This window comes from Eucyclogobius newberryi, unplaced genomic scaffold, assembly GCF_026437365.1.
Source record: "Eucyclogobius newberryi isolate DKJ021-1_F unplaced genomic scaffold, fEucNew1.0.hap1 SCAF_13, whole genome shotgun sequence".
NCBI classification, from domain to species: Eukaryota; Metazoa; Chordata; class Actinopteri; order Gobiiformes; family Gobiidae; genus Eucyclogobius; species Eucyclogobius newberryi.
In genome coordinates, this window is record NW_027315757.1 from 10,539,178 (window position 1) to 10,560,551 (window position 21,374).

Genomic DNA, 21,374 nt, shown 5'->3' on the forward strand with positions numbered 1-21,374 from the left:
GTCTCAAATAACGGCCTGTTCCCTGCTGCTCTCGTCCCTCAAAATGAACAGGAAGCTTCTGTGTTGCAAAGCCAGCTCCCTTAACGGTTCCGAGCACTGCTTATTTTCTTATTTTGTCAGACTATAACAGACATCACGTCTGATCTCCCGCGCTGCCAAATCTTTCTACAGAGGAGGGCACGCTTTGGTCGGGATTTGGACTCAGCCTTTTCATGACCTAGGGCTTAAAGGATGAAAAGTAAAGTAGAGAGAACACCGTGTGTTTCAGCATTCAAAGTGACCCAGATGAAAGGCCATTCACTCTCACACTTCTGACTAATAGAAGATAAATACCCAACTTGTTGTTCATGTGCTTAGTCAATTTTAATGTAGCAGAAAGGTGAGGTTGGATTGAGTTAAAACCAGAAATCAATAAAAGACAGACATTATGACCTCCAAATGCACTTACATTATCTTATTACTTATACACTGGGATCTTTGAGATTCAAATTACAACAACACCTCAGTCACAGCTCCCGTATTCACATGCATTTGGAGAAATAGGTTTAAATCAGACCAATGACCCCATTTCCCTGACGTGAGAAGGCGCAGGGTTCAACTGCTGCAGTAGAAATGTCCAAAAGTTGCGTTCCAAGTACAGTATAAAGTGTATCAGACTGTATATAATCACCTGACTAACCTAATCCAAACCGCTCCTAACCGTGTTAACTTTGATGGCCTTCAGCTCTGTCGGTCTGCATTTCCGCGTTCACCGGCCCAATAACCTATTTACAGAATAATCCCGCGTTCATAGAAGTCTGTTATTATGTGTCACTCATAGTCTGCCTGTAGCATTGGCGCTGTTAACCTGATTTTGCCCGCCCCCCCGGTGCCAAACGCGTTCCCTCTCCCTCTCGCACCTGATTTACTCCACACGTGAATCATTTTAGAGCGTCCCGTCTCCTCTCCTCGCCTGACCTCCTAAATAAAGCTGTTCAATCCATTAGCGTCAACTCGGGCGCGCTCACAACTCATGACAGGCCCTAAAAATCTAATTCTCTAATCTGATAGAGCCAGAGAGGTCATCGGAACAAAATAAACTCACCGGCTCAGAGTATGGGGATGGTTCAACTTTGGAACGAAGAACTAAAACGCAGGAAACGTAAGGTATAGGTGAACTGTGTAACTTTACTTTTGAGGGTACGCTAGCTTCTCATCGCCATGACGATGTTCTTGCTGTGACTAGAATGATGGAGAGTTTGGCATTAAATGTTTATAGATGAAAAATGTAGTAGTTTTACTGTGGGCTTGCCTCTTCACAGAGCTGACTTGTAACTTGTAATCTGCTTCTCTCCATGGAGATGGGTAAGATTAATGCCAGACTGTGGAAGACGGGCTCGGGTTAATGTTAATGTTGGGAATTTTCATGGATTTGATTGGGAATGTTTGGGAAATCACAGTAAAACACAGGGAATGAACCTTTCTGAAGGGTGCATTTTAAAGGTGCGCTATGTAACCTTTCAAAATAAAAGTTACACACATAAATATTGGACTGATTAATAAAGTAATGAAAACTGTTTTCAGTACTGGCATTTTCGCATGTGGGCCTCAAACCTGCCATGGATACAGTAAATGGATACCTTTAGAGCATTCTTTTTGCAGCAGGAAAGAAGGCCATTACGAACAAATGTATGAGACAAACTGAACCGATTTAGGACTGAAATTATAATGGACATTTGAAAAATCTAAATAAATACATTCAGACTTAATATAAACACAGAAAAATGTGATAAACTTTGGACAAAATGGAACAATTATGCCGGACTATTTATGTGTTTATATTTTTCTTTTTCTTTTAATGTATATTTTATTCTGAAGGGGGTAAAAAAAAGAAAAAAAAACTTTTAACAAGGAGAGGTTTTTTTGATATATATATATATATATATATATATATATATATATATATATATATATATATATATATATATATATATATATATAGTTTTGCAAGGTTAATGTGTGTAAGGAAGCAGTTAGCAGTTGTGTTAATTGAGTGGAGTGAGGGAGATGTGTTTAATTGTCTAATTGTTCAGATAAGTAAGAAATGGTTCAATATTGTTTTTATTCCCCAAATTTCCAAGCTGAAGTTCCCATGGAAAGTTTTCTGAAAATATATGGAAATTTCCCTGATCTCCACCAGAAAGGTTATCACATTTCTTTTTTAAATTGCACTGTGTTAATTGTCTTTTTCCCCACTTTTTTCCGCCCTGCTCGAATGCCGTTCCTGTTTTTAATAACAAAGTAGATCTATAGGTACAGTCTGGGCCGTCCGTGTGATGGATATGTCTTGGCAGCGTTATTGAAGGAGTTATTGAGTTTTTTGACATTTGGGGTTTGTACAGGGAAATGTGTCAGAGTCCTGCACTCTTCTGATTTTTTTTAATATTCTTGTTCATGTTTAAGGCAATATTTTGTATGTTGATTTAACTATGAATACTTTGAAAATGTTTTTAGTTACAGAATACTGAATACCTGCATTATTACTGACACAGCATGACTACTGTCATATTGAGTTGTGTTATATTATATTATAGAACATAGAATATAGTTAAAAACAGCTCTATTATCTATGAATTAAATTCATAGATTGTTGTTTATTGCTGAGGGAAGGTAAAATTGCAACCACATACTAATACTAATAGTTTGAAGAATAACAGTCATGATCAAATACTACAATGTAGAAACATTTCAGTTGTAGTCATCATGACTCGTTATGACACTCATCCGAGCGTCATTCTCAATCTGCAAAACTAAACCTCTTTGTTTACTATCAAACTAGCCTCTTTGTTTCCTATCAGTCCTTTAATGGGCTATCAGCCTCCCATTGTTACCTGCCTCACTCTCTCTCCTCCTTGAGTACCTGATAGCATCCGAACGCCCTGGGCGTCGACCTCTCCAGGGATTCAAAATTCCATTATAAACAACCGGAAGGTTGAATCTTAAACCACCATTTCTATTTAAGGACAGTTTTTCTTTTTTTAACAAAGATTGCCTCTAACTCCTCTTTCAAAATCTTTTTTGCCTGCTTAGAATCTTCACCTCACTGTCTTCAATAGAGTGGTTAGAGGCTTTAAGATGAAGATGCACGGTGCTCTGTGGTCCTGAACTCCAGTGTCTTCTGTGCTGATAGAGCCTCTTGTGCAGTGGCTGTTTAGTCTCTCCTGTAACGCTCTTCACACTTTTCTTCACTGCTTTGGATAGAATAAACTACATTGCTCTGTTTTTGTGTCGGCAACTTGTCCTTAGGGACAAGATGTATTGGCTGGTTTAAAATAAACAGGGATTTCATCTTGTCTAAAAAAGGCATAAGGGATAGAAACTCCCTTCCTTCTCTGTTCAGTTTCCCTTTTGTCCCTTTTGTACTGCTTTTTGGTTCTCTTCACTCTGTTGAGAGCCCCAGCCGGGTATCCACATGCTGAAAGAGCATTCCGGACGTGTTTTTCCTCTTTCCTCTGAGCTGGTGGGCGCCTCCTGGGCTCTGTGTTGTAGTGTTCTGATCACTCCCAGCTTGTGCTGTGGTGGGTGGTTAGAGCCAAAGAGCAGATACCACGATGTCATTCTCAGATTTTAGGAAAGTGTGTATTCTGAAAGTCTGTTTTCTGAATGCCAAAAAAAGAGAAGGTAAATGTACCAAAATACTGGGGTTAAACAACCTTTGGAACTGATTGACAGCCATGTTTTTGTGAGTCAGGTCCAGGGCAGCTGTGACAGCAACCATGCCTAACCACCACTTCTTTGAGAAGCTTCTCATGCCACAATGGTAGTATAAGCTGTACTTTGGTAGAAAGGGAATGTAATGGGAATCAAACTGTTGCATCAGTTTGAGCGTCTCTAAGTAAAGATGGGCCGCATTGGGTATTGGCCTTGAATCTCCAGCACAGGCCGATATTGTGTTTTTGCAGACCTGCCTGAATACACGTAAGATTTTATTGCTGTACAAAACAGGGCTACACTGTTCTCGATTGCTGTATTTTACAGTAGGGCTGTGGGTGGGTTTTAAGTTAAGTTTATTTATTTGAGACAGGGACAGTGCACAATATACATGACCTTTATCAGGAGCGATGCATTGTTCCAGGTTGTAGCTCAAGTGCTAATTTCCCCTGGGCAGCTGATGTTATTAAGTCCCACAGAGAGGAGGAGGCTATCGTACATGTTTTTACTGGTAGGGGAAACCAGAGCGCCCAGAGGAAACCTACACAGACACAGAGAGAACATGCAAACTCCACACAGAAAGGCCCCGTGCCACCTGGGAATTGATCATGACATCATCAAAAAAACATCACGGTCTATATCTATTATCAGTATCGTAGTGACATGTGTTTGCCTTTTTCAATCCTGGATTTGATAAACCACAGCTTGAAATAAGAGCTTGCTTTGATACATTTTATTTGTGAAATAAAGGTGTTAATCGTTGCCTCTATTGAAATGTTAAGAATATTGTCTTGACTAAACTTTTCGATTGGAGCTCCATTGTTCTCCTTTGCAAAATATTGGCTTTGTATTTACAACTTTAGTCAGCAATGGAAATATCTATGTCGCCTTGGTGTTGTTGTAAATGAAAAATATGTTATTTCTTGCAACATAAAATATTCATCATACACAAAAATGAAATATTTAGTTAAAAAAAGACTACTTTTGTTTCTGGGGTTGTGCGGTGAATACAAAGTGAGACGTAAACAATAGGTTTTGAACCTAAATCAGACTAGAATGCATCTTTCATGTGCTGTTTACCCCGCGCTCGTGTGTCTCCTCCGGGACACCGTACTCACTTCACATAAGCAGCAGTTGACATGGCGACATCAAACAGACTTTTTCCCACAAGTCCTACAACGTTCTGGAAACAGCTGTGGCGCTGAAGAAATATATAGAACACATGGAATAATAATAAAAATGCAGTCAGGGAAATGGTGATGAGGAGGAAAATATTGAGGAGATGGATTTTTTTTTATTGGTTTATTTTATACTGTATGAGTGGGCGGAGCTAATTCACAGTGCTCGTCCCTGGAATGGCTTTTGAAGATGCTAAGTTTTGTCACCGATTTGAAATGCACAGGGAGCATATTTTGTAGATTAGAAGCCTTCATAGAAAAGGCTGTTTGGGCCAAACATGTTTAACGAAAAGGCCCTTTACAGTCTCCAGATGAGGCTTCTCTGATCTGCCACAGCCGTGTAGTTTACAGACGCAGCTGCTCAAAGGCTTTGGAGCCACACCATTAACACATTTCAAAAACAGTTTAAGAATACTGCAGTTAGTCAAATTTGAGAGTGATAGAAATAAAATGCTTCAATAAAATGTTTAGTTATGTTGGTCAAACACGTTTAGAGCCCAGTTGTAAAGGCTTTCGATTGGCTTGAGCGTAGTCTGACTATTCTGTGACCTGATTGTGGCTTGAGAGGTTTGATTGGCTTAAGAGCAAAAATAGCAGGTTCTGATTGGCTGGTAGCATGAGATATGTGGTCGGCCTTTCTAGTTTCATTTTTGTATAATTTGTTTGTATGTTAATTAATGCTTTATGATTTATGTTGTGCAAAATTGTAACTGAGCAATTTAAATATACAGGCAAGTTGTCCTGTGTTACTGTCCTGTACTACAACCATCGTGTACTTTTAACTTTGATGTGCATTTACAAAAATATTTTGTATTTTATTCATGGCTGCATGATGAACGTTATGCTTTTTTCAGGTACCTAGAATTAAAGTGGATTTTCATTCTAAATGTTAGAGGGTTTGATAATCAAATTCAATCAAAATGTTTGTTCCAGGAAGTCAATGAGTCAAAACTGCAGAACTGATAAGCTCTTCATAGATATTTCACTGTAACAAGCAGCAGATTCTCATTTACATGTTTTTTATTTTGAAATGTTTGGGGCTAAGTCATTTTAGAACCTTACAAGTAATTACAGGGATGTGGGCGGGGATAGGGGGTGGGTGAAAACAATTTTCTGAGCACTCGAGCCTCAGTAGCAGGACAATTCAGGATTAACTCAAACATGCAGGAATCCATTAAAATATAAGTTTGAGTAAAGGACTGTTGTAAGGTTTAAAGCTCATTCAATTTGATTTAGCCTTTTATGTACCTTTAGATCAACAATGTTACTTCTATAGGCTTCTAAAGGACTACCTTTCTTTCAGAAAGGTAGTCCTTTAGAAGACATGACATTGGAAGACTACACCAGACGTAACAGAGAAGACATCATATAAAAATCTGATTAATCATTTTTCATAATTGTCTAACTTTTATTAAAGGAAATAAATTATTTTCCAATGACCTTTGATGAGGAGATTAATACAAACCATAAAACCTCATAATTTTTGCTGTCCGTCTTTCTTTCTTTCTTTTTGCTTCACTAAACTTTGGAAACAACTTACTTTCTGAGAACGTTTAGCTCCAAACTTGTTTTCTGCAAGAAAGATTTTGAAACAGGACCAAAATCCGCAAAATATTAGCCGCTCTGACCACCACCAATCAGTAGGTAAATGTCTTTCCCAAGGACACAAACACTATAGTGGGAGTAAGACCTTTGACCTTCTTACAGTGTCTTTCATTCTTTTCAAAAATCTGAAAAAGCTAAAACATCTATAGGGACTTGTTCATTTAAAGTAACAGATCATTATTTGAAACACCAGTATTTTTACACAATCATTCAGTAATTCCTCACCAACGTACTTGAAACTTTTGTGATCCCTCTGTGTTGTGAGTGTGGTCAGAACGTTCCAGTCCAGGGCTCTGGCTCTAAAACCAGAGGGTCGTCCCCGTGGAGGAGAGCCAGGCTTTGGGCTTGCTGAGGTGTGGGGAGTCTGATGCACAATGGATGTCTCGCCTTCCAGACAGAATTGGGGGTGTTAAGTTTGGGTTATTATTGATTGCATCGGGACAGGTTATAAAACATCAGCACGGATCACATTTCAAAGGCCAGACAGTATCATGTTAGATGTACTTTTTAGAGCAGTTAACAAGTTTGTTCCATCAGAAACAAAACCGGAGTTGAATTTAGCTTCACACGCACTTGTTTCTTTAACCCTGTTTACGAGGTCCTCTTGCACTAAGCCTCAGAAATGACTCCATTCCAATTTTCTGGTAGAACTCTGGAGATCTCTTGTGCTGCTTTTGAGCCCAGAAATCATCATTTGACTTGTTCTGAGCATTTCTGCCGTCAAACTACAACTATCAGCTTTTAAACATAATCTTGAGTTCCTTACATTAGGATCTCTGCTGTTTTTTCAGCTTTAAAACCTGTTCTAACATTGTTCCCTTATTAAAAACATACATGGAGTAGTATTTAGCTTCCTTCATGCTAGTTTGATGAATCCTGGTTAAAAACACTCCGTTCTGAATCTCATCGATATTTGACGTTTTCTCGGATCAATGACCTGATGAATAGTCTTTTCTGCTGTCCATAAATCGTCTCCAGACTCGTTCTGTGAATCCCTCCCATCTAATCACAATCAGTACAACTGCGTTCCAAGACCAGGAAGTAAACAGGGCAGCATGCGCCAAAATATGTATATTAAAATGTGTGTACATTGTGGTGTAAAAATGTAATGTCTTTGCCTGATGCCATAGAACTTAGGTCAGCATATGTTTAACATCTGGGTCACACTTATTATGACTCTGTATGCAGACATCCCTGGGTAAACAGACTGACAGCTGCGGATCCAAGGATGTCTCGCATGCGGTAGAACATTGAGTGTGTTTTTCTGCAATATGTTTAGACTGGTTTTGTGCATACGTGGCACCTGTTGTGCCTTAACAAGCTGAACTCAATGTTTGCTCTGGTCAGATCAGGGAGGGACAGAACGGCAAATGTCAGGGAGAGCTTTTTTGGCTGTGCACGGCTAAAATAAAGAACCACTTTTGAACAAGACAACTTGGTTATATTTTGCCTCATTTTCTCTGTCATTTGTTATAGAATAGTTTCCGCAACAATTTGGTGTCAGAAGTGGGATCCTTCGTCCGATGACTCGTCTTCGCGGGCCGTGACCGGTGTTTGGCCACCTGAAACCATAACAAGATTTCAGCCTCATTCCTCATCATTTGGGAGAGAGGACCGTCTCATTGGCCTGAGAAGACAGCGTCGGCGCTAGGATCCGAGCAAAGAGAAAAGTTGTGGTGAGTTGTCTTGTTTCAAATGTGTTGACTAGGGTTTTTTTATGTATGTTAACTGTTAATCGACAGACAGACTATTCTGACTAGTCCGGTACCCATTTTTATTGACATTTTAAACACTAAAGGACGTGTCTGGGACTATTTTTGAGGTAGTACCCTGCACTTTAAATTTTATTCTAAAAATAGCACCTTTAAATTTATTCAAATTGAAAGGTCTTTCTTTAGAGACATTCTTTACAATTCTAAAACTACTATTTAGACACAATTGCATTTGAACATTTAACTAATTTTGCTGGACACAATAGCCCATTGTGCTGGTGTCCAAACGCAGCCGCATGGCAGGTGCCTGGGGACAGGGTCAGAACACTCGCTGGTTAGGTTGTCAGTCGGCATTAAGCCTTCTGTAAAGCCCAGGAAGTCCTGGCGCACCTGGATCCACTGACCAATAGCCTGGTTTTAACACTAAAGCTTTGGTCGAGTTTTGTCTGAGACAATTAGTTTAGTGAAAGCTAAATCTAGGGAGGATGTGACGAGACGAGGTCCGTCGGTAAAGATACAAAGCGTCACACATCACACATCAGGTGGAGGCGTCGACGAGAGAGTCGTCGAAAAAGAAACATACGCTCTGCACAGACGTGTGCAGTTTGCAGAGAGCTCTGATATGGAAATCAATCTAAAAGTGAAGTGTCCATCCCGGAGACACCTGTCATGCTGGCAATGTCAAATAAATATGGGAAGGAGTGTCTGGAATGCCTGCCAACGTGGACGAATAAGTTTGGATTTCCAACTGGAGGTTCACTGAGCACTAATCAAATTGCAAATCTGAAAGCAAAATTAGAAAAAACAAAAAAAGAGACATTAGAGGGAAATAAAACGGTGTCCACAGAGGTAGTGAGAGACATGGAGAAGCACGAGAAATGGATCAAACTGTGGGAAACTGAGGCCGTAACTCGGGAAAGGAAGAAATTATGCAAACAGATGACCGGTGTGAGTGTGAAAGAGAGTGAGAGAGAGAGCAATCCACACCCTGCACAGAGCACACAGGCTGGTGCAGGCACAAGAACACATGTGCCCCTGCATATACACAGACACCCGCACCACAACACACACGGACACTCTCACCTGAACATATTACTGTGTCAGTTCCTTCTATTTACCCAGATCTCACCTGCCTTTCTGCGGCGCGGCTGGACCCGGATTTGGACGCCTGTCCAGTCAGAACCACCATGCCCACACTCGAGGAGGACATGCTGGAGGTCGTCACCCACACCACACCAGAGAGGGCACCACCCGTACTTCAACCAGCGACACGGGCCCTGCGAAGCAACGCACCGCCAGGACAGCTTCTAACGTGTCCGATGATTGAAGTGGCCGGACCCGATGGGCAATTTTATGTGTACCGGCCCTGGTCAAAGGAGGAGGTCATGGCTGTGGTGAAATCTCTGCCCAACCCAGTCACAGACTGTCTGAACATTTGTCAAAGACTTTGATGAGTTTTGCACCGAATACAGAGAGGTGCGTGCTACGTGTGTGGTAAATTTGGACATTTCTATCGAGACACACACATTCCTGGACCACAGCATGGGGCCTACTTTGGGCCATATCCAGGACAGCCACAGCAACAGGCCTGGTCAGGGCCACAGCAACAGTCTTATCAAGGACAGCAGCAGCCATATCCAGCGCCACCACAGCACCTAAACCAACAGCGGCCTGGAGGGAATTATGGGTCGGACTGACTGGACGGGGCTGAAGGGGGGTCTCAGCGCGTGGCAGAAACCGCAGCCGGGACAACACACCCAGAGCACTTGTCTCTGCAGGAGGGTAACGAGCACGATACACTACTCACACACGCTATCTCTCATCTTGAGGCTCTGCTGCTAGGAGCTGCTAAACCTAATGAAATTCATCTCACAACATCTCAATCAAGTTCTAAATTTCCAGAGTTCTCTTTAATTGTTAATGGTGAAAAAATCAATTTTCTTGTGGACTCAGGAGCTACACGTTCTGTAGTAAAAAAATCTGCTCTAAAAAAAAAGCCCAAGTTAAGTGGTCGCTACACATATTCATTAGCAGCGTCTGGTGAGACATTAAAGGAACACTACACCTCTCCTTTAACATGCTCTGATACCTCTCCTTTAACATGCTCTGATAGCAGTGGTCAAAAATTCAAACATGAATTTCTATATTCTCACTCGTGTCCTGTCAATCTTCTTGGACGAGATCTCATGTGTCATTTGGGTCTTTGTCTCATCTCCACTTCAGATGGATTAAAGGTGACGACTATCAAAGAATTAAATTATGATTCAAATTTCCTTATGGAGCTCACAGCTCCCAAATCTGATTTTCACTGGAAATTGACCCCTAATTCCTCAATTGAACTGATTTCTTTAGCTCAGAACAAAGTGAAGCAAACTGATGACACTGACTTTAGAGACGTAGGAGAGCTGCAACACATTCCTTGTTTGTCCACAGACATAGAACTGAATGATGCTATGCAATGGTTTGAATGTGGGGAAGATGTACTAATGACTGACTTCTTTTACTGGGATGATCATTTCTCTGGCGTCTCTGTGCCACTCCCAGACTATCTCGAAAATTAATTTAATTTGTCTGATACAAATATGTATCTAGCATTATCAAAACCTATTACAGCTAACTGGGGGGAAACTCAAGATTTTGTTTAAGATTTCTGTGGAGGACTGGGTTGAAATGCCTGATTCTGATGCGTTGTTTTAACATTCCACAAAGTTTTGGAGACAGCGTTTGTCTCTAGCTTTGCAAACTGTTTGTTGTGTTTCCAAAGACATAGATAAGAGCAACGCTGCTGAAGGAGTTTTTTTTTCAAACATTTACATGCAGAAGGCCACAAAGCGAGCCTTTCTAAATTACAATTCGTTAAAGAGGAAGTCACCTTCCTGGGTCATGTGATATCTAAACATGGTAAAAGCATTTCCACAAAGCGTGTTGCAACAATACAAAATATTCCAAAACCAATAACTAAGAAACAATTGATGTCATTCCTGCGAATGTGTTCATATTGTCGACAATTCATCCCAAATTATTCTGTAATGGAGTCTCCTTTAAGTGCACTCATTCATAGTAAAGGCCTTCGGACTAATGACAAAATGACCTGGACAGAGGAAGCAGACAAAGCTTTCTGTGAGTTGAAAATGGCCTTACAGAAGCCTCCAACTCTGACCCGACCCAACTAGACCTTTCACACAGACTGTCCACGAACGCAACGGCTGCATGACGTCTGTCCTTTTGACCATGGGGCCCCTACCACCTGTCGCTTATTTCTCTGCTAAACTGGACCCAGTTGCAGAAAATTTCTCATCTTTCTATCTCATTGTTATGTTTCCACTGACCGGACCTGAGGGAGGAGCCGCTCACTAACCCTGATTTGATTCTTTTTCTAGATGGTTCTGCATCTTGGGACGCAGACACAGGACGGAACCGAGTAGGGTTTGTAGTGTGCACTGACTGAGAGGTGCTGGGCTCAGGTCCCCTGCCCAGACACATCTGTAACCATAGGACTGTGACCATTTTTACTGCATGTTTTGTGTCTCATGTAGCATCCATCCCACATTCTCTCAATGCCATGCAGAGCTTTGCCACAACAGAGGAAATCTCTGTGTGGAAGAAGTCTGAGGCGTGGAAAAGGGGTGAAGTTTGGTTGGTCTGCTTATCTAAATATGTTTTCAGGCAGATGGTGCTGATTTCACATGGCCGTGACCTGCATCGAAGGGGGGAATGATAAATTGGTTCACAAAGATTTTAACAATTTTAACTCAATGTTTGCTCTGGTCAGATCAGGGAGGGACAGAACGGCAGATGTCAGGGAGAGCTTTTTTGGCTGTGCACGGCTAAAATAAAGAACCACTTTTGAACAAGACAACTTGGTTATATTTTGCCTCATTTTCTCTGTCATTTGTTATAGAATAGTTTCCCCAACAACATCCTTCTATGGCGCCAAAACTCATGTAGTATCGGGTTAAACAGCAGAGTTACAGAATTTGTTTATTATAGAAAATAAAATAAAAAATAAAGTAGTTCTAAATCATGAGATGCCAAACTAAAGGTACTCAAGAGCATGATTAAAAGCTAATAACAATACAAATAATGCATAATATTTGCCCTTTAATTTATTTTTGGGGCAATGAACAAAGAAATAGTGCATAATAATTTGGCCTCTCGCTGCAGTTTGTAATGTATCCATCTTGTTTGTTTTCTTTCATCTGAACTGCTGCTGTAGATCTTGTAAATCTATTCTCATTATCAATTATTCAGCATCCTCAGTCATGGGTTGGATTTTTAGTGCGGCACAATCTGGAATTTCCGCCCTCTCTTTCAGCTTGTATTACAGATCAATTTGTGAAGGCTTCATAGAAAATATGACACACATCAATGCGCACACTTTCATAACTGGAACATGTCCGGGTCATTGAGATTCTGGTTTGAATGTGACATGTTTTCACTCGGCTGATTAATCTCTAGCACCATAAATATTGATATTACACTGACTTTTCCTCAATCAAATATGCAAAATGGTCAATATGGAACAAAACCAGACCTTATAATACAGACTAATGGGGCTAAATTGAGTTGACATTGAACCAACCACAGTTTGCATTATCCCTCACCCTCTCAAGTCATTCATATAAATGCACTTCAATCCCGGCCTCCAGCAGAAATATTAGCCTCCCCAGCCTTTCCATCTCCTCTGGCCTGGATATTTTACCCAACAAGTCCATTATTCTTGCATTTATGCGTCGTAGAAATCTTTCCCTGTCATTATTTTGCTTGTAGCTTTCTATAGTCACGTTCCCCTTGAGACTTTAGTATTCCCTTTCTCCTCCCACTGTATATGCTTCACATTGTCCAGGGACTGCAGCTGGAAATTGGTAACTTCTATAACTGCTATAACCTGGCATGAACATATTTCCTGTAGGTCAATGTTTTATGTGCATTGTCCCTGATAAATACACATACAAATAAAAGATGTACAACTTTTAGGCTAGCCAGGGAAATCCAAATCATGAAAAAGCATATTAAAGGATAAAAAGTATGATGTTTGTGATAAAATGTGAATATATGATTATATTTCTGTGATGTATTTTATCTGCATAATAGTGATATATTATCTGCATCATTAGTCTAAGAGAAAAACGTGTGTGTGACAGCATTTGTTTGGGAAGGGGTCGTAAAGATGGAGCAAAGAATGTTACCCTAGGGAGGGGGTGCAACAGCGCAGGGGTTTCGGTAAACATTACCCAAGGCTTTATCTCTACAAACTGTTGTAAAAGACAACTGCCTTGATGTGAAGCTGACCAATGTGAAATGTGACCCGCCTATTCCATAATTTCTTATAAAACCAACCTGCATGAGAAAAAACGTGAGACGCAGGAGGGTCACGCAGGCTGCTTACAACAGCCTGCGTGACCGGTCCCGGCGTTTTTCCCATGCATGCCATACAAATGTCTGATATTTCTGTGTCGTTTCATATTCTAAGTTGAATTGTGTTCTCTGTGTGTTGAGGAATAGCATTGGTGTATGTCTCATTCCATGACAATATTATGCATGATTTGTATTGTTATTGGCCTTTAAACAGGCTGTTGTGTACCTTTACGTCGCGTCTACTGAAAGCATACATAACTCTGTATCAATCAGGCATTCCCTCGCCACGATTTGTGTTGAACTCCATCTACTGGCAACAGAGTTAATTACTATGGAGAAATAAACAAAACCTAGCTTGCCCAGACATGCTAATGCAAGTACACAGTAGGAATGAATGTGATTTGATGCCAGAAATGCTGAGGGGAACAATGTATGTAAGCTGCTGTTGCTAGGGAAGCACTGACGCCAAAGACACGCTAATGTACAGTATGTTCCTTCTATGCTCTATCTCTTCCGTCAACATTTGCATTTCACCCATCGATCTGGACGACTTGACGTAGTGTCCGCGTTCCTCATTCTTCTTTTTTGACACACATGGACCAACTTTGCCAATTCTACATCAAATCCTCTGTTCTATCTTCAATTATCTTTTCCCAACATTTCACCCGCACGGCCGTCATTATTGAGACCATCCATCACTGTCCGCTAAAAGCCAAGATGTCACAGCGTATGCTGGCTCGTTAGCTATCATTTCATCTCTTCTCCAACCTTTGCCGTACTTAGATTCATTAATATATGTGGCTTCTGCATGGGTATTTATTAGCGTCTGCCACATGCTAGCCACATCAATAATTAGTCAGTGCAAAGCCGATTGGGTCCTCGTTACCGGCGCGGTCGACTGCTGAGGCGCTCCATCAAACAGGCACATGTTTATCGCATACGCTGATCTATGCGCCATTGTAGTGATACAGGGGGGTTTATGGAGATAGGATGGTGAAGGTGCAGTATTTTGGTATTTTTGAATGTTTTTCTTTTTTGCCATTACCGTATCTATATTTCATACTGCTGAATTTTTAAGTATGGATATCATTTTTGGGGTGAAATCTAGAAAACTCATTCATTCATTTTCTACCGCTTTTTCCCTTTCGGGGTCGCGGGTGACTGGAGCCTATCCCAGTGAGTTTGGGCCTTAGGCGGGGTACATCCTGGACAGTGGCTAACTAAATGTCAAAACGGTCATTTTGCCATTTAGTTGGAGAAAGGACATTCACTGTTTAGATTAATGTAAGGATTTTAAAGCTCTAACATTGTTCCCTCATCAAAAACCTGTTGTATTTAGCTTCATTCTCTCTGTTGCAAATTGTTCAGATTTGTGACATAATGTACGTTGAGTTCCAAGAACTTCTCTGCTGTTTTTGAGCCAATAAATCATTGTCAGACTTGTTCTGAGTATTTCTGCGCAAAATTGTGTAATAAGTGGCTGACATTAATACAGCCACTCATCACACATGAGCGGCTGTATTAATGTCAGGGGGAAATATGCTTGTTTATCTCCTGTGTGTGATTGACTCTGCTGCCTCAATTCCTGACATGGGAAACACCTGACTCATATGAAGTAATGTGTGGTCTAAAACATGAAATGCCAAAAGATAGTCGAAAGCATGTTTAAGGGCCAATAACAATACATATAATATGTGTCCTTTAAGTTACAGTATATAATTAAAAGTGGATCATTGTTTTTTTTATATTTTGTATTTCATTTGCTCTATAAGCAGACCACCTGAATCAATCACTCATTAAATCAATCATTAAATTAATCTATATAAATTTATTTGTCCCCAAAGGGCAATTCAAGCACATTGAGCAAATAAATGACAACAGGACACGTCAGGACCACAGACCCAGGGTCAGGACCACAGACCCGGGGTCAGGACCACAGATCCGGGGTCAGGACCACAGATCCGGGGTCAGGACCACAGACCCGGGGTTAGGACCACAGACCTGGGGTCAGGACCACAGAGCCAGGGTAAGGAGTCCTGACCCTGGCTCTGTGGTCCTGACCCTGGGACCCTGGGTCAGACCCAGGTTGTCTGGCAAGTCAAGAATACATGCTTCTCTCATACTTTGCAAAGATGTGAGTCTGAACACAGCTGGACGTGACAGGTGGATTAGCCAATCAGGGACACGTATAGTCCATCCTATCAATATAAATGTGGCTTATGAGGAAACTGAAAGGAAACAATGAAGCTCAACTTACTTTGAACGTTTTTTTGCACAGCACACAATTGCGTTATAAATCAGGAGTTTGCGTGGTGCACGGCTCCAAAGGCCAATTAGAACGCGCACTTGCTCAACTAAATTCCTACGCAATTCTGTACAGATGAGGTCCCTGGCCTGTAACTATGACAAGTGATGTCACCTGCTTGTCTCCATGGAAAAAGAAAAGTTACATACCAGTGTGGAACATCTTGGCAAAGCAATAAAGATGTAAATGGAGACAAGCAAATGACGTTACGTGGTGTTTACAACCTCTGGGCACATTATCATTGACTTTTTACCTTTTAGAGTTTAAAATACTGCACATGTATATGAAGTCAAATATTACAGCCTTAGAGAATCCACACGGCAAGGCTGTAATCAGAGGCGCTAAAAGTGACGCTAAAAACAACAAGTACTAGCGTCAAAGTCGTAATGAGTCAGACTTTAAAAACACAGAGGAGCACCTTCTTTTAAACATTATAGTGAGACAAGCTGAATACGCAGGAATCATCAAACATTCAGATCCTACACAGAACTAAACTCCAGTTTCTGATGAGGAAATAGAAACAAGTCACTCAAGTCTGGAACAAAACTAATAATAAATCATATACATACACATTTATTACCCAGCGGGGCTCATGAAGTAGAAAACTGGAATAAATTCTGATGTCACGGTTTGTTTGAACTCGGGGGGTGATTCAGAGGCGTTCGTGTCACCAGCTCAGAGTGGGAATTTTTAACTCTAAATTAGACAGCGAGTTGGCTGCTGGCACACGCTGAATCACAACTCAAGCCAGACAGAGCTGCATTATTAAAACAGGACTCACAGTTTGAGCTTGAGTCAAAATTGCCCTTTAATAACATTGTGATTTATTTTTACACCGTCGTCACAATGGTGGCGTGGTGGCTTTGGTTAGCCCGCTCACCTCTAGGTCCCTGGTTTGAGTCTTTGAGCTTGACATCTCAGAGCAACGTCTCATAATTACATACATTTGCTTATAACTGGAAGCACCATTATTGTCACACGTTAACTTGTTGAACAGACATGGGTAATGTGTTGTTTTTTATCAATTATTGTTATTTAAAGCTACTGTAGATAGCTTTGCTCCAGGTTGTAGGAGGTAAAATGAGGTTTGATTAAAAAAATGATCATAATAATTTAGTCTTTCAAAGGAGAATTCAAGTTTTGTTTTATGTTAATGATTGAATCCTGATGAAAATGGAATCAGTTACGTACTTATTCATGTCATAAGATATCAAAGTGTTTAAAAGCAAAGGCAATGCATTATAAAGGGTGAATATGGGTGACGTTTTTAAATTCCTTGGGTCTCAATTGAAAGACATGTTTTGAAAAGCTCTAGATGTTTCTTATTACATTATTATTACACATTAGTTAGTATTCCTTCTCGACATATGCTGGGCTCAAGTCAGGTTTTTGGAGGTGACATTGAAAGTGAACGTGGGACACTACAAATATACGTTTTGAAGTTGCACTACACTAAACAACATAAAAGCACCAACTGTATTGACTATATACTATTTCGTTAAAGAGGCTGCTGATTAAATGTTTAATTTGAACCAAAAAGTGCAAAAAGAGCCAGTTTTCCACTTTCATCATCATTTTTCACATGTTACTAAATCATCTCATACCCCCGTATTATTTCACACATCAATACTTCTTATAATGTGAATTTTAGGTTAGATTTTAAAACACAAAGGATTACACTTGACTGGTCACTACACACATTACATTTGCCTTTTAGTTATTTCTTCAACTATCAGCTGTCCCTTGCTGTGTCCATTTATTCCAACCCTTTTTCTTATCTATTTGTTTGTCCTTCTCACACCTGAACAACTGCTTTTCTCCTCTGTGATCTCTGCCACCACATTTTCAACCTTCCCCCTCGCCATAAATCAACTTCTCTCCATTTTCACCTTTCATACTCAGAATTACATATACATTTTATTGTTCAGTGTCAAGTAGCGTAGGAGTTGTTTGTATAGGGCGTTTGTTTCCTTGTGCAGTCCACTGTAGGTGTATTTTATTGCTCAACAGATGTGATTTTCTGTTTAGCCAAGTTGTATATAACAAAAAATATATGTATTCCTCTGTCTTGCGTCTTTCAGCAATCTTGTATAGGTCGTAAAACGTGACAAATCGGGCGCATTGGTGAAGACATTATCGTCATCTGGACTTGGTGGGGGGGTTTATGGGCTGCCTTGTGGGGGGCTAGCACTGCTCACCGATGGTTTATGGGGTAGGGGTGAGATTAGGGGGCGGGGCTAAGGCTTACAGTTGGAGTTATGGAGCGGCGTGCGTGGTAAAGGTATAGCGAAAACGTCACGCGGGTTGTAAAATAAGTGCAGTGCGAAGCGGGTTGGAGATGTGAAGATCAGCAGATTGTATTATACTCTGCGATAAAAGCGTGGCTATGCTGAAGGCAGCTGATTGTAATCTTGTTTTAGGCTTTTCACTGATATTATTTAGTCAATGACTGTTTTTTTGTTTTGTTTTTGGAGTTGAAATGTCACAGTAATTCTGTTGTTAAAGGGGCTGTGCCTGATTTTTACAGAGCTCAATTTTAAACTCTTTGTAATAGTCCACATATATCGCTCATTTACCTTATGCATCTCAACAACATGAGCATCAATGGCCCAGATGCCGAAACGTTGCCTCTCCACTTAATAAATTTCACTTGCAAGTAAGACTCTGTGTGGGATTTTCTTTCTCTAATTTATTACATGCAAAAATTGGGTACGTGAGCCAGTTCTGTTTCAAAACAGAACAAATCTGGTAGAGCGCCTTAAAATGTAATATTTGATACATTAGGTAGTAATTACATATTTATTCAGATTATCTTGTACAGAAACATATTTAAAGGTGCACTGTGCAACTTTTGTGGTGAAGTATATGCCACTTGTTTGTCTCCATAGAGATGTTGTTGTTGCTTGGAATGTTCCAAAGTATAAAACATATTCATGGCGTTCAGAGCCCTATCTGAACAGCATTTTGAGGATGTTTTCTCATTCAAAATATATATAAAATGTTGTTTTTAAATTGTTTATTGTTAAAGAAACTGTCCAAACGTTTTATTATTCTGAAACCCATATTGCATTTGATTTGTCACTGGTGTGATTTTATACGTTAAAAAATCTAGAAAGCAGGCATTTTTATAGGATGTTTTTTTCAATTACATTTATTTTTGTAACTCCCAAAATCACAGTGAAAACAGATTAAACAATGTTCATAGGGCCGAGGGGCGATGTCCCAGGATCCCCTGTCCTCAGACCCTCCTTCTCGGCCAGGAAAAACAAGCAAACCCAAGGAGTTCCAGAGTGAAGGAGAGATCCCACTCCTTTTTTACAATTGAAATGAATGGATTCCATCTCCCACAGATATTGGGCATTCCCTTAGATGTCAACCTATTGCAGATAAAATATTTTGTCATTGTATACCTATCGCTGCTGTATACGGAAATGTGCAAGAAAAAGTATCAACTAATCAAAATAAATATAGATTACAGTTAAAGTTAAAGTTTTAAAAATAACTAAATCATAAAGTTATTCTCCTTCTCTCCTGAGCTATGGTGATTTGGCACAGTAAAAACATTTGGTGCGATTCCAAAGGCAGTAGCAGCTTGTGAACTGGTGTGCGAGTTGATTCCATATTTGGTCGTGGTGCCAGGGTACTACAAGTTCCCACAGCTCTAATGATATCTGCAGGATTATGGGCTGAGCTGAAATTAGGCCGCCGCCACTGCAACTGTCCCTGGTGTATGCAGCATCCACGCTACATTACCATAACCATTAGTATGATCAGAGCAGTCTCCACATCATCTCCACGTCTCTATGGTCATCGTGCCAAATGCAGGTTAATTACATTTTCAATATGGTTTCTAATACATGTAGTTCTCCTGCTGCCTCCATGGAGATGCCTGGAATGTTCCACAGTATGACGTTTATTGTATCTGTCCCACATTTAAGGGAAGATAAGATAAGCCTTTATTGTCCCACAATAGGGGAATTCCAGGGTTGCAACACAAAGTAGGTACAGAAGTAAATAATAAAAAACATGTTCATTTACAGGTGTTTTTGTTGCTTAAAAACATTCTTACTGTTCGCAGATCTGATTTGTAACTGTGACATCACATGCTTGTCTCCATGGAGATAAATAAAGGTTTTGGTTTCCTCCAGATGCTCCGGGGATTCCCCCACCTATTCCTATTCCGCTATTCACAAATATTAGTGTGGATTGTTCCAGGCAAAGTAATAATATTTCCATGGAGACAAACTGGTGTACCCCAGGGACAGCCTGATGAAACTATTGATCACTTAGCAACTCAGCTAATACAAAAAGATGTTTTAACTCCAGAGCCAGTCCCCTATATATTTTCCTATAGCAGTTAGCATTAGCCTGGGGAAAAAAATGCAAGATGTGAATAATAAAGAGGGTTTGGGACAATTTCAACAGACTTGGACTCGGACCAAATGTAATTTTGATTCAAATGTGCTGTGATTTTGTTTGTATTTATGTTGATCAATTTGTATTATCATTTGTGTTATTATTTGTATATTTTTTTGTTTCTTCAAATATAAAAGAAAAATATTTTTAAAAGTAATCGTGGAGTGTGTAAACCTTTTTGAAGGATAATTAGCGTGTAGAACCAGCATCTGAAAGCTACTTAACGATACATTAGGAAGATTTCTGATTTAATGCCTCTGGTCAGACTCTAATGACATTAAACATCCTCTATTACGTGTTACCGGTGAGGAGAGCAGATAAATGACATAACTATCATGAAATATTGGGATTGGCTTTGATGTAAGTTGTGTAACGCTCGATTTGACATAACGCTGGTGATCAAGTGAGTAACTGGCAGAGATAGATCATTTTTGTCTATGAATATCTTTATGATGTGCCCATTTATTTATTTATTTCACATCCAACTTTGACAACAACAACTTCCATTTCTAGCCTGATCAAAGCTGCTTGACCTGTCGGCGCTTCAACGTTCTCCACAAAACATGTCGAAGAATTAACTTGTTATTTCATCAACATGTCCAAGAATACGTAATATTGAATCCAGATTAAAGTGGGCGAATGCTTTGCAATGTGGGGTTAAACCAGGACTTTACTGGACTAAACTAACATCTAAAAGAGCCAATACACAACAGATGCTCTGCCCTGAATACTCGTGCCGCTCTGTTGTCAAAACGACTCTCTAGTGCATAATGGATACGGTTCATTTAGGTCAGTTAAATAGTCTATTGGCTTGTGTGTCGCCTATAGTTACTGCCGCTGGATTGTAGCGATGCTGACGGGGCAAGAAAGGCTTTAACAAGATCCACTTTGTGGTTGGTAATCATATCGGACCTCAGGTTACACATTATGCTTCAGTAGATTTAGTGGACTTGAGATCATTTAAGGAGATATGGAGTTTGACGGAGACAGCATTTAACCTGGACTTGTACTAGATTATGATTTATTGAATGGATAAACATTGGCGCTGTGGCCGTATCAATCTTTTAATGGATTTATGAAACGACAATTTATGAAACGACAAGGGGTGCA